General features: G+C 38.0%; 2 protein-coding genes across 3 annotated transcripts in view; one reads left to right on the plus strand and one right to left on the minus strand.

The window, feature by feature from the left end:
• Window positions 1–15,000, plus strand: part of l(3)02640 (porphobilinogen deaminase-like protein l(3)02640) — a 327,247-nt gene that overhangs the window by 230,929 nt on the left and 81,318 nt on the right. The window lies entirely within an intron of this gene.
• The window catches only part of LOC136834294 (uncharacterized), a 269,565-nt gene that overhangs the window by 200,747 nt on the left and 53,818 nt on the right, over window positions 1–15,000 (minus strand). The window contains exon 2 of one of the 2 annotated variants that reach the window (XM_067096681.1): window positions 9,057–9,095. The exons of the other annotated variant lie outside the window; for it this stretch is intronic. The gene's annotated coding sequence lies outside the window, so the exon portion shown is untranslated. The remainder of the gene's footprint in view (window positions 1–9,056; window positions 9,096–15,000) is intronic. 2 annotated transcript variants of the gene reach the window in all.

Genomic DNA, 15,000 nt, shown 5'->3' on the forward strand with positions numbered 1-15,000 from the left:
AAGCTCCGATCCCCACCCCTACCCCCATAACCCTCCGAAAAGAATGCTGTGCAAGTGAATCATACTTCATTTTTTTTTTTTTTTTTTTACTTAAACTGCCGGGGAAATAAGTTTTTTTTTTTGTTCGATGCACGTTTGCTGATAAGCCTACACTATCTTCGTTAGTTTCATAAGGTTAATATGACCGCATATTTTTATTAAATTATTGGAGATATTGTATTCCATATACGACGACAGGTTAATAGTATTATGCCTTCCCTTACGTATTCCATATACGATGACAGGTTAATACTATTATGCCTGCTCTTACGTATTCCATATACGATGACAGTTTGATAGTATTATGCTCTCTTACGTATTCCATATACGATAACAGGTTAATAGCATTATGCTTTCTCTTACGAATGCATTAAATTCATTTGTATCCTTATTATGAAGTCAACTTTGTCTTCTCCATCTTCATTGACGGAATCCTTTTGTGTTCAGTAGAATTTAATGGCACCGTCTATGGGACACTTAAGTCGTCGAGATGTGTAATTGGCCTGTCAAATATTGATGAATAGCTGAGGGAAGAAGAAACAGAGAAGCATCTACAACAGCTCCCGTTTATCTCATCCGATTGAACAAATACGGGGAAGAAGCGGAAGTCATTTTATTTTTTGTCTTCTTCTTGTTTACAGAGATAACATGAGACAGTTGATTAGATGATGGGCTGAAAGTCTGACTCTTATAAGATTTTCTTTATTCTTTTATCTCGTGTTTTCTTTTATGGGCTGCTTGATTTATAATGTATATATAAATATATATATATATGTGTGTGCGTGTGTGTGTGTGTTCAGCTTAAGTCACAGCAAAAATAAAATATGCAAGTGCCAACCTCTTTCGTGTTACTTAAACACATTTTCAAATATTGAAATAACACAAAAGCGCTTGGTACTTCCTTCTTTTATAATTCCTGTGGCCTCATCTGAATTTATTGTCACGTGCCATTATGACATACATATATATATATATATATATATATATATATATATATATATATATATATATATGTGTGTGTGTGTGTGTGTGTGTGTGTGTGTGTGTGTTTAGGCAGGATTCATTAAGTTCTCGCGTAATACACAATATGAAGAAGATGGCCAATATAATATGGAGCGTCAGTTTACGGGGAAAAATAATAGTTTCTTACAGATTTTTCCTTCCCATCACAGAATATTAATCAAGGCTGAAAATGTACGTAAAGAGAAGGTAACTAAAAAAGAATGGAATATTCGGGAGGCAAAAAGTCTTTCGCATCCACGGCAAGGATACGATAAAAACAAGGAGAAGTTAATGAACTGAAAGGATCCTAGTGGAATACCGCTAGAACCAGATAAAGAGACAGATGTAGCCAGTGGAAACAAGAGGAAGAAGAGAATGAAATGGGGTGAGATAAAACGCAGATTCCATAAATTAGGGGAAATGGGCCAATTCAAGCATCTCAAACCTTGACCGTTGAGGAAAGGGAACAGTCACTTGACCGCGTGATACGACGGTCGTTGGTATCCACAGAGTAAATTTGCAGTGATTGACTGTTAAAACATTCAGCGTGACAACTACAAATGTACACTATAACTGGAAAGCCGTGGACTCACGAGTCTGTACAAGACCGCTTCAGAAGTGGCGAGAGCCTTGAGAAGACCGCCTGAGAAGTGGCGAGAGCCCTTACATGGCCGCCTGAGAAGGGGCGAGAGCCTTTACAAGACCGCCTGAGAAGTGGCAAGAGCCTTTACCAGACCGCCTGAGAAGTGGCAAGAGCCTTTACATGGCCGCCTGAGGAGGGGCGAGAGCCTTGACAAGACAGTCTAAGAAGTGGTGAGAGCCTTTACATGGCCGCCTGAGGAGGGGCGAGAGCCTTGACAAGACAGTCTAAGAAGTGGTGAGAGCATTTACATGGCCGCCTGAGGAGGGGCGAGAGCCTTGACAAGACAGTCTAAGAAGTGGTGAGAGCCTTTACATGGCAGTCTGAGGAGGGGCGAGAGCCTTGACAAGCCAGTCTAAGAAGTGGTGAGAGCCTTTACATGGCCGCCTGAGGAGAGCCTTGACAAGACAGTCTAAAGAAGTGGCTAGAGCCTTTACATGGCCGCTTGAAGAGGGCGAGAGCCTTGACAAGACAGTCTAAGAAGTGGTGAGAGCATTTACATGGCCGCCTGAGGAGGGGCGAGAGCCTTGACAAGACAGTCTAAGAAGTGGTGAGAGCCTTTACATGGCCGCCTGAAGAGGGGCGAGAGTCTTGACAAGACAGTCCTGAAGTGGTGAGAGCCTTGGCATGGCGCCTGAAGAGGGGCGAGAGTCTTGACAAGACAGTCTAAGGTGTGAGCTTTACATGGCCGCCTGAAGAGGGGCGAGAGCCCGACAAGACAGTCTAAGAAGTGGTGAGAGCCTTTACATGGCCGCCTGAGGAGGCAGAGAGCCTTGACAAGACAGTCTAAGAAGTGGTGGAGAGCACATGGCTGCCTGAGGAGTGGGCGAGACAAGACCAGTCTAAAGTGGTGAGCCTTTACATGGCAGTCTGAGGAGGGGCGAGAGCCTTGACAAGCCAGTCTAAGAAGTGGTGAGAGCCTTTACATGGCCGCCTGAGGAGGGGCGAGAGCCTTGACAAGACAGTCTAAGAAGTGGTGAGAGCCTTTACATGGCTGCTTGAGGAGGGGCGAGAGCCTTGACAAGACAGTCAGAAGTGGTGAGAGCATTTGTGGCCGCCTGAGGGCAGAGCCTTGACAAGACAGTCTAAGTGGTGAGAGCCTTTACATGGCCGCCTGAAGAGGGGCGAGAGTCTTGACAAGACAGTCTAAGAAGTGGTGAGAGCCTTTACATGGCCGCCTGAAGAGGGGCGAGAGTCTTGACAAGACAGTCTAAGAAGTGGTGAGAGCCTTTACATGGCCGCCTGAGGAGGGGCGAGAGCCTTGACAAGACAGTCTAAGAAGTGGTGAGAGCCTTTACAGAAAGTGGTGAGAGCCTTTACATGGCCGCCTGAGGAGGGGCGAGAGCCTTGACAAGACAGTCTAAGAAGTGGTGAGAGCATTTACATGGCCGCCTGAGGAGGGGCGAGACCCTTGACAAGACAGTCTAAGAAGTGGTGAGAGCCTTTACAGAAAGTGGTGAGAGCCTTTACATGGCCGCCTGAGGAGGGGCGAGAGCCTTGAAGAGACAGTCTAAGAAGTGGTGAAAGCCTTTACAAGACCTCCTGGGAAGGGCCTGGAACCTCTACATGACCACCTGAAAAGGGGCGAGAACCTTCACATGACCGACTGAGAAGTGGAGAGAGAGCCTTTATATACTGTATATTTCTTCGTAGTCCAGTCGCTACGGTGAGTTCTTCGCTAGTAGAACGATTTCAGCACATTTAATTAAACCCACCAAGCCTCCGGCGACCAAAGTACTTGATTATGTATATGGTGGTTAGTTGACTGTAGTGAGACACCACCATGTTGGAGCACACGGAGGCCAACACCATTTCTGGCCACTCCCACTAAAGGGCCAACCCTATGAGAGCTGAAAGTCAGCTCAGTGGTCTGGTTAAACTACTTTAATAATAATAAAAAAAATCTCACTAAAGGGGAGAAGGCAATATACATATACATATATATATGTGTGTGTGTGTGTGTGATGTGTGTATAAATAAAAATATATGTATAGATATATATATATATATATATATATATATATATATATATATATATATATATATATATATATATATATATATATATATATCCCTACTTTCCTTAGTAGGTTATACATAGTCAGAGAGTAACACAACATTCACATCCATACCTGCCCCTTGAACATAATCACTTTAGCATTTTTCTTGAATCAGAGAATCCAAATTTTGCTTCCAGCTTGGATTTACTTACCTCTACTGTGAGGTCTCCACTTTTTGTCTGTGTTTACTTTGGTCAGTGCTCCTAAGAGTTCCATTACTGCATTCTTCCTCCACTCTCTCAGCCTTGTGGAACACATTAGGCTTTGCAGTCCTACAGAGATCGCTGTCACACCTTATGTCTAAAGAATAACGGTTATTGAGTTTGGTCACACTCGTACTCAGTCTGCTGTATCGAAAATAGCCCCCAGTGCAGAAATCTTCCACCACATTAGTAGCTGTTGTATACCCCTACACAGAAGGCTCATTAGCAGCTCGCTAAATCCGCCTACAAACGGTGCTCCATTCACCTGTATCATGGACGCACTCTTTCGTTCCTTAAATATTATAGCCCAACCGTTCCAATACCTTTTTTCTCCTCTTGTCTCCTAACAATTCAGAATTATAGATTTTGACAGTTTTTTTATGTATATAGTATTATTATACAAATTTTATTTAATTTATGATAATGAAGAAATCCTCATATCTACGTATTTCCTACGAAAAAAATATATATATATTTCTTTTCGCTAAAATAATCAGCCGGGGCGAAGGGCTGTATGAATATATTCCCCCCCAGTAAAGGAAACTCAGTTTCTCTCAGTCTCGTAAATGATTAACTGGTATTCAGTATATAAATATTTAGTACAAAGCTACACAGCAGTTCACAGGGGAAAAAAACGCGAATATATCTCCATCCAAAAAAGTAAAAAAAAAAAAAGTAAGATATATTTTTCCAAATACGCCATACACGGATCGTTCCTATTTTTCTAGTCAGTAGCGAAAATTGGAAAAATATAGCCATCAGTCCATAAGGGTGAGGTGAGCCCGGCATTCATGAATATTCAGTGTACTCATCTGTGATATATTTAGCCTAAGCCCTGGCCGCCAAATTAGACAATATGCAAAATAACAGCGGTGCTCATCGCTCAATAAAGCGCGTCGAAGAATCTGGTATAGTTATCCGCACCGCTATTTCGATGGAGTCGCTTCCTTTCCTTTACTGTTATTCTTCTCGTCGTAGCAATAAAAGTCATCCATGCCGTTATTCTCAGCTTCTTTTTTTTTTCTTTCTTTCTTTTTTTTCGGGAAAGAGAGAGCGACAGTTATACAAATAACATCTTTTCGGCGGGCGCCGAAGGCTCGGCCCCGTTGCGTTGGAAATGAAAATATTGCATTGCATTCAGTTGGAAGCATCTGCTCAAATCACTCGGACACACAAAAGGTCTCCATAGTGCTTAAAATAACATTACAATCTTTGCCTTTTTCTTATTGCTTACTATTTACTCTCTGACGATTTGGTCCTTAACCCTCGCTATTCGTGTTAAATAAGCCATAAAGATATAGAGGGCGTTAAGCATTCCGAGGCTGAATATTGCTTATAGTATTTGCAATTATTCTTTAAAAATGTGTATTTAGACACCACAAACTATAAGAACACCGAACGAGTGAAATTTCGCAACGGACGAAGTTCTGTTTTCGTGTCGAAAACCATAATCATTTTTCTCGATGAAGTTTATCCGCATATTGTTTACAAATACATTTAATTGGTCAACAGATTAGACAACCGAATTTCAATTATTTTATGAAGCGAGCCCCTTTAGGGTGAGAGAGACTTCGCTTCACATGAAAATTATGCAGCGTACTAATCTGGCCATCTGATTGTATAAATATATATACACACATATATATATGTGTGTGTATTATATACAGTATATGTGTGTGTGTATACACCCACCACCCGCACACACATATATACATAATTTATTTATTATATAAGTGTATATATATTTATGTATATATATATATATATATTTATATATGTGTGTATATGTGTATGTATATATATATGTATATGTATATGTATATGTATATATATGTATATATATATATATATATATATATATATATATATATATATATATATATATATATATATATATATGCAGTATATATATATTAGTAGTAAGAGATGAGATTAAAGATGTAGGGGCAGGTAGTCGATGCGTAGGATTCAAAATATATAGACATTAGGTTAAGTATAGATTGAAAGAAAGGAAATCTTGAGTGAAAACGAAAAGAAACAAGTAAAAAAATGCGCCGACGTTTCTCCGGCGCAATCGAGTTTTCTGTACAGCCGCTACCGCGTATAATCAAGGCCGCCGAAAATAAATCTATCTTTCGGTGTTCTCGGTATAATGCTGTACAAGCCGCGCCCCACGAAACTTTAACCACGGCCCGGTGGTGGCCTGGCCTAACTTTAACCTTAAATAAAATAAAAACTACTGAGGCTAGAGGGTTGCAATTTGGTATGTTTGATAATTGGAGGGCGGACAGGAAAAAGTGCGGAAGGACAGACAAAGCCGGCACAATAGTTTTCTTTTCAGAAAACTAAAAAAGTAATGCTGGTAATTGTTTTTTGTTGGGGGGGGGGCGCGAGTGGAGAGTAAATCACGTAAGAATCTTTGAAAGAAAAACATTCAGTACTGAAGAAAAGTGGACGGGGAGAGCTGTGTGTGCTGTTTGAATATTAGAAGGAATTATTTTATGTACCAGTTTAATCGTGAATTTAGACTGATTTCCTCAAGGGAGCAGGAGAAGTAAATTTTGTGTATGGTAATATATAAGACACTTTTCCTTTTCATTTACTCTTTTTTTTTTTCAAGACACTGCAAAACTGAAAGATTAACTCCTTGCTTTCAGAAAAATCGAAAATTAAGCGTGACTGTTTCGCCAAAATTCAGAACTAAATGGTTCCTCCAATGTCCCGCATGCTTTTATGTAACAAATACGGAATCCGAACCATGTTTCGTTTATATAGGAATCTATTTATCGTCTAAATCACACGGACCGTTTCGCTATAAATTCTGAACGTACGTAGCGACCAGTACGTCACGGTCGAGAACTTCGTTATGCTCAGTACCTTTATGTGTCAAACTTGTTGCTTTCGTGATAGGAATCGGAAACGAGGCTGTTATAGGGCCTAGTCATTCATTCCCTTGGACTCTTTCATGTTGGTTTATAACTCGTTTCATAAGGCTTTTATTTTGCCTTTTTAGTTTTCTGAAACGAAAACTATTATGCCGGCTTTGTCTGTCCGTCCTCACTTTTTCTGTTCACCCTTAGATCTAAAAACCTACTGAGGCTAGAGGGCTGCAAATTGATATGCTGATCATCCTTCCTGCAATCATCTTACATACCAAATTGCAGTCGTCTAGCCTCAGTAGTTTATATTTTATTTAAAGTTAAAGTTAGCCATGATCGTGCTCCTGGCAACGATATAGGATAGGCCACCACCGGCTCGTGGTTAACGTTCCATGGCCCGCGGCTCATACAGCATTATGCCGAGACCACCGAAAGATAGATCTATTTTAGGTGGCCTTGATTATACTCTGTAGCGGCTGTACAGAAAACTGGATTGCGCCGAAAAAAACTTCGGCAAAGTATTATTATTATTATTATTATTATTATTTTTTTTTTTTTTTTTTTTTTTAGATTACTTGCCAGAGGAGCTTTAGTTGCAGGTAAACCTTAATATGAAAAACGAAATTGTGTTAAGTCAGTAATAAAAAGACGAGAATATTTTTCCCTAAGGTAAAAACACCTTTGAATTATTCATTTGACATGCCAAGATGCCTCTGTAAGAATGCCTAAATAAAGTGTTAACTCGAAGATTACAGTCTAAACTCTAAGAAGATTTTAGGGGTGTGTGGGCTTCAGAAAGGCATGACACGAGAAAGAAGGTACAACTCGTGTTATCTATCTGCGTTTCGAGTCTTTTTGGACTTTTATAACATGACGTGGAATGTGATCGTATAACTTCACTAGTTTCGAAAACATTGCATTTGTTAATCTAAATATGTTTTTAAATGTGATCGCATAACTTTACCACACTCGGAAACCGTCATAGTTGCCAAATGTTGCAGTTTTTAATCGGATTCTCCAGTATTGCATTTTCTGTATTTTAAGATATTTTTTGCAGTGTAACTATTTACCATCGCTGCTCGCATAAAGTCTTATCTGGTCAGATGTTACATTTTTAGTCGCATGTGCTCATTTTATCTCCTAATGTGATTCTGTTTTTTAATGTCAATGACCTCCCTACTCACAAAAACAGTCATATCTGCACAATGTTGCCTTTTGAATCCGAACATGTTTTTTTAATTGATAAACCGGACCCGTAAGGGAGGTTTTGAAATGTAGTGTACATGAGCAGAATAATATGTTCCTGTCGTGTATATTTTTCCCGCGACTCCTCACATATTTCAAAGTTCGTTCCATGCTTTGTATGCAAAACCATATTTGTCTGCGAAGTTTAATTTTTCACATAAATTTGTAGATAACATAAGTAGTGATAACGATGCTGCTCCCTTGCTTAAAGATAGCAATCTCAAACACACTTTTCTTGCCTTCTTGATTTATTCATTCACTTATTCGTTTATTTATTTTATTTATCTAATGTGTTGTTAGCAGCATATTTTGGGTTACTTTATTTTTGGTCATTATTCTTCAGAGATATAAAAGCATTTATTGTTTTTCGTCGTTCGTTTTGTAAATCCAAATGTATCGATTTTATTCTTGTTTGTTATCATAAACATTCAGTTTCACGTCTTTCCTCTCCATTGATCTTGCCTCACTCCCCAAATGGCCATTCCATTTTTGGAAGTTTGCCAGTGAAGTTCATGGCCACGAGAATTTATGAACATTAATAGCAATATTAGTAATGGCAGTGATATAACGATGTACAGCATTTCCCATCTGCCTGTTATGTTTCATTTTCATTGTTTCGTCTTGAGCTTTGAACGACGTATTGAGTTAAGCATTCCTCCTATAACCGTTTCCACGATGTATAAAGATTCGCGTAACTGTAACCTGGAGCATTCGCATTCAACATTCGGCATCTGTATGAAGGAGTTCGATCTATAAAAATAAACCATAGAGGCAGCACGGAGTAGAGAACTCTTTTACATATATATATATATATATATATATATATATATATATATATATATATATATATATATATATATATATATATGAATCTAACTCTATAGCGCCAGGAAATGATTTGTTTCCTTTCTATCTTCTGGCTACATTGCAAGGTGTATTATCGGGCCCGATTTCTACCAAGTGAGACTTGACAAAACTCGTCCCTTACCTGTTCATGCTGAAGACCAGCAACTGACCTCTTGTAAGCCTGTAACAGAAAGGAAACGGGACTGTTAGAGGGAGTAAGGGCCTTGCTCTCGTCGGTCTGTGTGTGTGTGTGTGGATGAAGAAATCGGATCCACTTGATTTCATTCGAGGGGAACCGAGATAGGTGCAACAAAAAATAAAAAGGCCCGTAAAGAAAATGGAAAATAAAAAAGGAATAGCTACTGTTAATGAGATTGTCTCCTTAGGTACAGCTTCGCCCTTCAAACAGAGTTCTTACCAGTGCAGGAGCAACGACGATTGTAGAAAATTCCAGTGCATTGGGGTCACTGACGAGAGAGCATTCTTATGTTAGGGCGATAAAAGACTTCCCTTAAAAAGGAGAAGCATCTGAGTACTGTGAGAACAGAGAAAGGGAATGGAATTGTGGCGTATAATTGTCTAGAAGACATTATAAACCGATTACATTAATAAGTTTGATGTATCTTAGCGCACCTTGATTTTTCGCAGACGTCAGCATATTAAAATATTTCTATTCAGTTAAAAAAGAGAAGAAAGACGCCTCCTAGATTGCATATGTCGGCTAATACAATACTACCTTTTCTTAATCTTTTCCTGATTTTTTTAATGTGACCCTATTACTTGACTCGAAAATCGTCATGTATGATGCCAGTGCTACATTTTTAAACTAAATAATACATTTTTTATGATTATGTAACATTTTGATTCTGAATAGAATTTTTTATATTATTATGTGATTTAAGCACTCTTGGAAACAGCGATGTTTGTCAGTTGTTACATATTTTAAATCTGAACGAGTTATGCAGTGTGAGCTTTTAATTCTGCAACTTTCCAAAACTTATTTGATTCTCAGTCATTTATTTCATTTAACAATATAACTTCACATCTCTCAAAAACAATATTTCTGGTAATGTTACATTTTGTATTTAAATAAATTTACTAATTTGATTGTAATTTCAGCTCCCGAAAACAGTCATCATGTACCAAATCGTGATGACATATTGTTTATCTGACCCTGCAATTTTGCTCCTTTCAAAACATTAATGTATCCAATGTCACATTTTTTTAATCTGCACAAATTTCTTAATGTGATCTCATAATTTCTCCGCTCCTTAGAAAATTCATATCTAGTATTTTCTTTTTGTTACCTGAGTAGATTTTAAATGTGATCACGCAACTTCTCTGCTGCTAAAAACAGTCGTCTTTCATTCCCTATGGATTCATACTCTAATTTCCATTAGCCAGTGTTTTTACCCGGGGATATATATATATATATATATATATATATATATATATATATATATATATATATATATATATATATATATACATGTGTGTGTATAAAATTATATATATATATATGTACTGTACATATTACACATATATGTTTTTTTAAATCACGAAAATGGTAAAAACGTGATGGATTCACATGAGCAAGTTACAGCCGCGAAGGAAAATTGAAACAATTGAGATACTAAGACATTTCTGTCCTATTACCAAGACATGAGTCATCAACGGTTGTAACTTTGTTCATATATATATATTATATATATATATATATATATATATATATATATATATATATATATATATATGTATGTATATACACATACACACAGACGCGCATATATACGATCTTTTACTCACGTATATATTAAATAATTCTATCTTTGTGTTTTCCTTATCCCATGGCCTCTGAAATTCGCATGTAAAATCCTACCCAGCAGTAATGTCGGGCCCATTCCATGCATATTGAGTAACGCAGCCGCACCGTTCATCTATCTCTTTGTTGTTCTCTTTCAGTTATTCATAAACGGCCAGAGTGAGAGATAGAGAGATATGATCGCCGATCATAAACGAGAGAGAGAGAAAGCGAGAGCGAGAGAGAGAGAGAGCAGATATGCGACGCGATGTATTACTTAGGGGGATGGTGGGGGTGTCCGGGGGGGGAGGCATGAGCGTGTGTGCTTGTATCAGCTTTTTTTATTGGATATTTTTTTCGTCGTAGGTTTTCCCTTTTTTTCTGATGGGAAGTTTGTGTGTGTGTGTGTGTGTGTTTGCGTGCGTTTGAGTTTGTGCGTGTGTGTGAGAGAGAGAGAGAGAGTGATATTATTCCAGTAGTTGGGTCATTTTATAATTCTTATGATGTACTATCGGGAGAGAGATGGTGGGGGCAGGGAAATTATGACATGCGAAGGAGAGAAATTAAGGGGCTCATGGATTTTCGTCGCTCAATCTCTCAAGAGAGAGAGAGAGAGAGAGAGAGAGAGAGAGAGAGAGAGAGAGGTTGGTTGCATGTCTGGTGCAGCTGCAAGTAAGGTGTTTAGCTGAGAGTTGTTGCTGCCAAGGTAATACGGAGGAGGTGTAAAACGCTTTCGTGCTGAGAACGGCGCTGCCGCTCGCGTGACTCTTTGCAGTAGACGAGAAGAGCATCTCTCTCATCACTACTGCTTGTCTCACTCCTCCCTCCTCCTCCTCCTCCTCCTCCTCCTCTACCTTTTCCTCCTCAGGTTTCTCCTTTTCATCCACCTTGATGGTGTTGCTGCATTGTATACTCTCATTCATAGATATATGTGTATTATATATATGTGTGTGTGTGTATGTGCGTGTGTATACTGTCGATGTATATACATATACATTTATATATATATATGTATATATATAAATGTATGTGTATATACAGTATATATATATTTATATGTGTGTGTAAATGTATATGTATATACAGTATGCCTTTTTCCCCTTGAAGAAGGTGGCACCTGAAGGTGTCCTCTTTAGGGTTCTCAGGTGTCCTTCGGGATGAGAGTCCTACCTGCCTCTACTGTGTTTCAACTCCTTTCCCATTCTACCACTACTGTCTTGCTATTATCTTGTACACTTGCTACAAAACTCCTACACTAGTCAACCATTCTCGTCCTTCCACTACTCCTACTCTATTTCCTTGGCTCTATTTGCCTACATTACCCTATTCCTTCCAACTCTCATTTTCAGTCTTTTTCTCGTACAATCACTTTCAAACTCTTTTACCAGTCCCGGCAGCCTCTTTTCACAATCACCAACTATGTTGTCAGAAATTGTTGACCATTCCTCACTCCACTGACGATTGTTTTTCTTATTCCACAGTTTCACGCCTTCATTTCCTGTTCCTTCTCTAACTTCTCATTGCGCCATACGTAAAATTATGATATAGCCAGAGATATGGCTCGCCGTTGTTTAAGATTCAATTTTGTGAAAAACAAGCCACTCCCACGTCGGCTTATTTTATCACAAGTGAAGTGCAGTTATAACTTTTTATGATGCGTGTGAAGCTCGTGTTACTATGTATGTATGTGTATATATATATATATAAATATATATATATATATATATATATATATATATATATATATATATATATAATTTATATATATATATATATATATATATATATATATATACAGTACATTATATACATTATATATATAATGTATATATGTATATATACATACATATATATGTATATATATTATATATGTGTGTGTATATATATATATATATATATATATATATATATATATATATATATATATATATATATGCTTAGCCACAGTAACACGTGATTTATATATGAAAGTGTACCACAGAAAAAAATGAAAAACTGGGCATTAACCCAGACCGGTTAAATAATACTCTTACGTCCAATGACAGAGTTGAATTGATTTCAAATTGAAAATAAGACTTTAATAAGTTATTCCAATCTCTAGCCTGAATAGCTTAGTGTAGAGCACAATAAAAAGAAAGAAAAGAAGAAGGTATTCACCATCATACCCTCACCCAAGCATCAGAGATATTGGCTGTCACAAATTTGGGGTCTTCGAACAGAAGCTCTAATCCCCCAGGGAAAACCAGTGATACAAGCACACGCATCGTCGTCTTGAGCCCAATCGAAGTGCCGTAATCGGTTGGTAAGAGAGGGAAAGGGAAGAGGGGAAAAACAGAAACGAAGCGAAATAAAAAAAACTGAGGAAGAGGGGGGAGAAGTAGAAAAGAAGGAAAATAAAACAAAAATTTTCTAGGAGCCCAAATTAAATGAGATGCAAATTAGCAGTAAACATGATGTATAGAATATTGATTGCTAGGTCATGTCTAGTAAGAGAGGGAAAGGGAAGAGGGGGGAAAAATAGAAAAGAAGAAAAATAAAACGAAAAAAACTGAGGGAAGAGGGGGGAAAAGTAGAAAAGAAGGAAAATAAAACAAAAATTTTCTAGGAGCCCAAATTAAATGAGATGCAAATTAGCAGTAAACATGATGTATAGAATACTGATTGCTAGGTCATGTCTAGTAAGGGAAAGGGAAGAGGGGGGAAAATAGAAAGAAGAAAAATAAAACGAAAAACTGAGGAAGAGGGGGGAAATAGAAAAGAAGGAAAATAAACAAAAATTTTCTAGGAGCCCAAATTAAAAACAAATTAGCAGTAAAACATGATGTATAGAATATTGATTGCTAGGTCATGTCTAGTAAGAGAGGGGACGGGAAGAGGAGGGTAAAATAGAAAAGAAGCAAAATAAAACAAAAACAAAAACGAGGGAAGAGGGGAAAAAGTAGCAAAGAAGCAAAATAAAAGAAAAACAACTGTTTCGAGAAGCCCGAATTAAGAGATACAGAAACATAAAGTATAGAATATTGATTGAGGTCATGTCTAGTAAGAGAGGAAAGGAAGAGGGGAAAAGAAAAGAAGCAAAATAAAACAAATAAAACTAAGGGAAGAGGGGGAAAAAGTGGAAAAGCAAATGTGTGTTTAGAATATTGATACAAGATTAAGCAGTCAGTCATAGAATATTATTCTAGGGTCATGTCACTCCAAACCTCACGTGCGGTTACAGCAAATTGTAACATTCCTTGAAGTCTCTCGTATAAAAGACCTCAGAGGAGTGCACAGATTGCTAGAAATTATGGCAAGATGTGATTTATTCGGAAAAGAGATAGCAACAAAAACAATGAAAAGTTGTGGTTGTTTAATGGCAAACTCGAGTCATTCCTGGCGAAAAACAATAACGCACCTTTTCATGCGATTTTACAGGTACATTCTGCATCATTGAATAGTTCCCCGCTTTATAGTGCCGAGTCATGATGGATCTTGAATATGAATCTGGCGAATAAAATATACTTGGGGGTTCTGAAAGATCTCTTAGGCATATGGAATACCGTGTGCACGGAACTGGTTTACTTGAAGATTGGTACGGGAAGTGTGGCTACTAATATTCTTATTATTATTATTATTCAGAAGATGAACCCTATCCATTTGGAACAAGCCCACAGAGGCCATGGACTTGAAGCTCAAGCTTCCAGAGAATAGTGTTTATTCGAAAGAAGTAACAGAAGGTAAAGGGAAATACAGAAAGAGGAGATCAGTTATTTGAAAAACAGATAAGTTAAGAAATAAATCAACAAAAATGTAAAAAAAAAATACTGAAATGCGTAGGCAATTGAATTTATTGAGAAAGTTTATTGGAAGACCTAGCTACAACCAAAGTTACCTGCACCAGTTGATAATTAAAGCAACAGATGTGCAGTCTCCCATGGGAGCATAATTACAAACATTACAGGGAATCCAGGGAGGCCCAGTAAAGACCGAATTAGCCAGGTAACAGTAAAAAGTAAGCGAAAAAATGGAATCAAGTCGCTGGTGAACTTAGAAGCAGTTTAACCCTGAACTTGTAGCACCGGCTATCTACAAGCCCGAGAAATAGTCCCTGAATACTCTAGATTAACCTGTACTAGAACAAGGCCAGGTTCTCATCGATTCAAGACAGAAACCGGATGCTGGTCCAGACGCTGGTCTAGAATACCTCGAGAAAGACGCCTTTGTAGCTGGGGAGATGTACAGGTTGAGGATTATAAATTAAATGCCCCTTATTGAGTAATATAAGGAGGTATTTTGGTATTTC

This window comes from Macrobrachium rosenbergii, chromosome 53 (genome assembly GCF_040412425.1).
Source record: "Macrobrachium rosenbergii isolate ZJJX-2024 chromosome 53, ASM4041242v1, whole genome shotgun sequence".
In the NCBI taxonomy this organism is placed as follows: Eukaryota; Metazoa; Arthropoda; class Malacostraca; order Decapoda; family Palaemonidae; genus Macrobrachium; species Macrobrachium rosenbergii.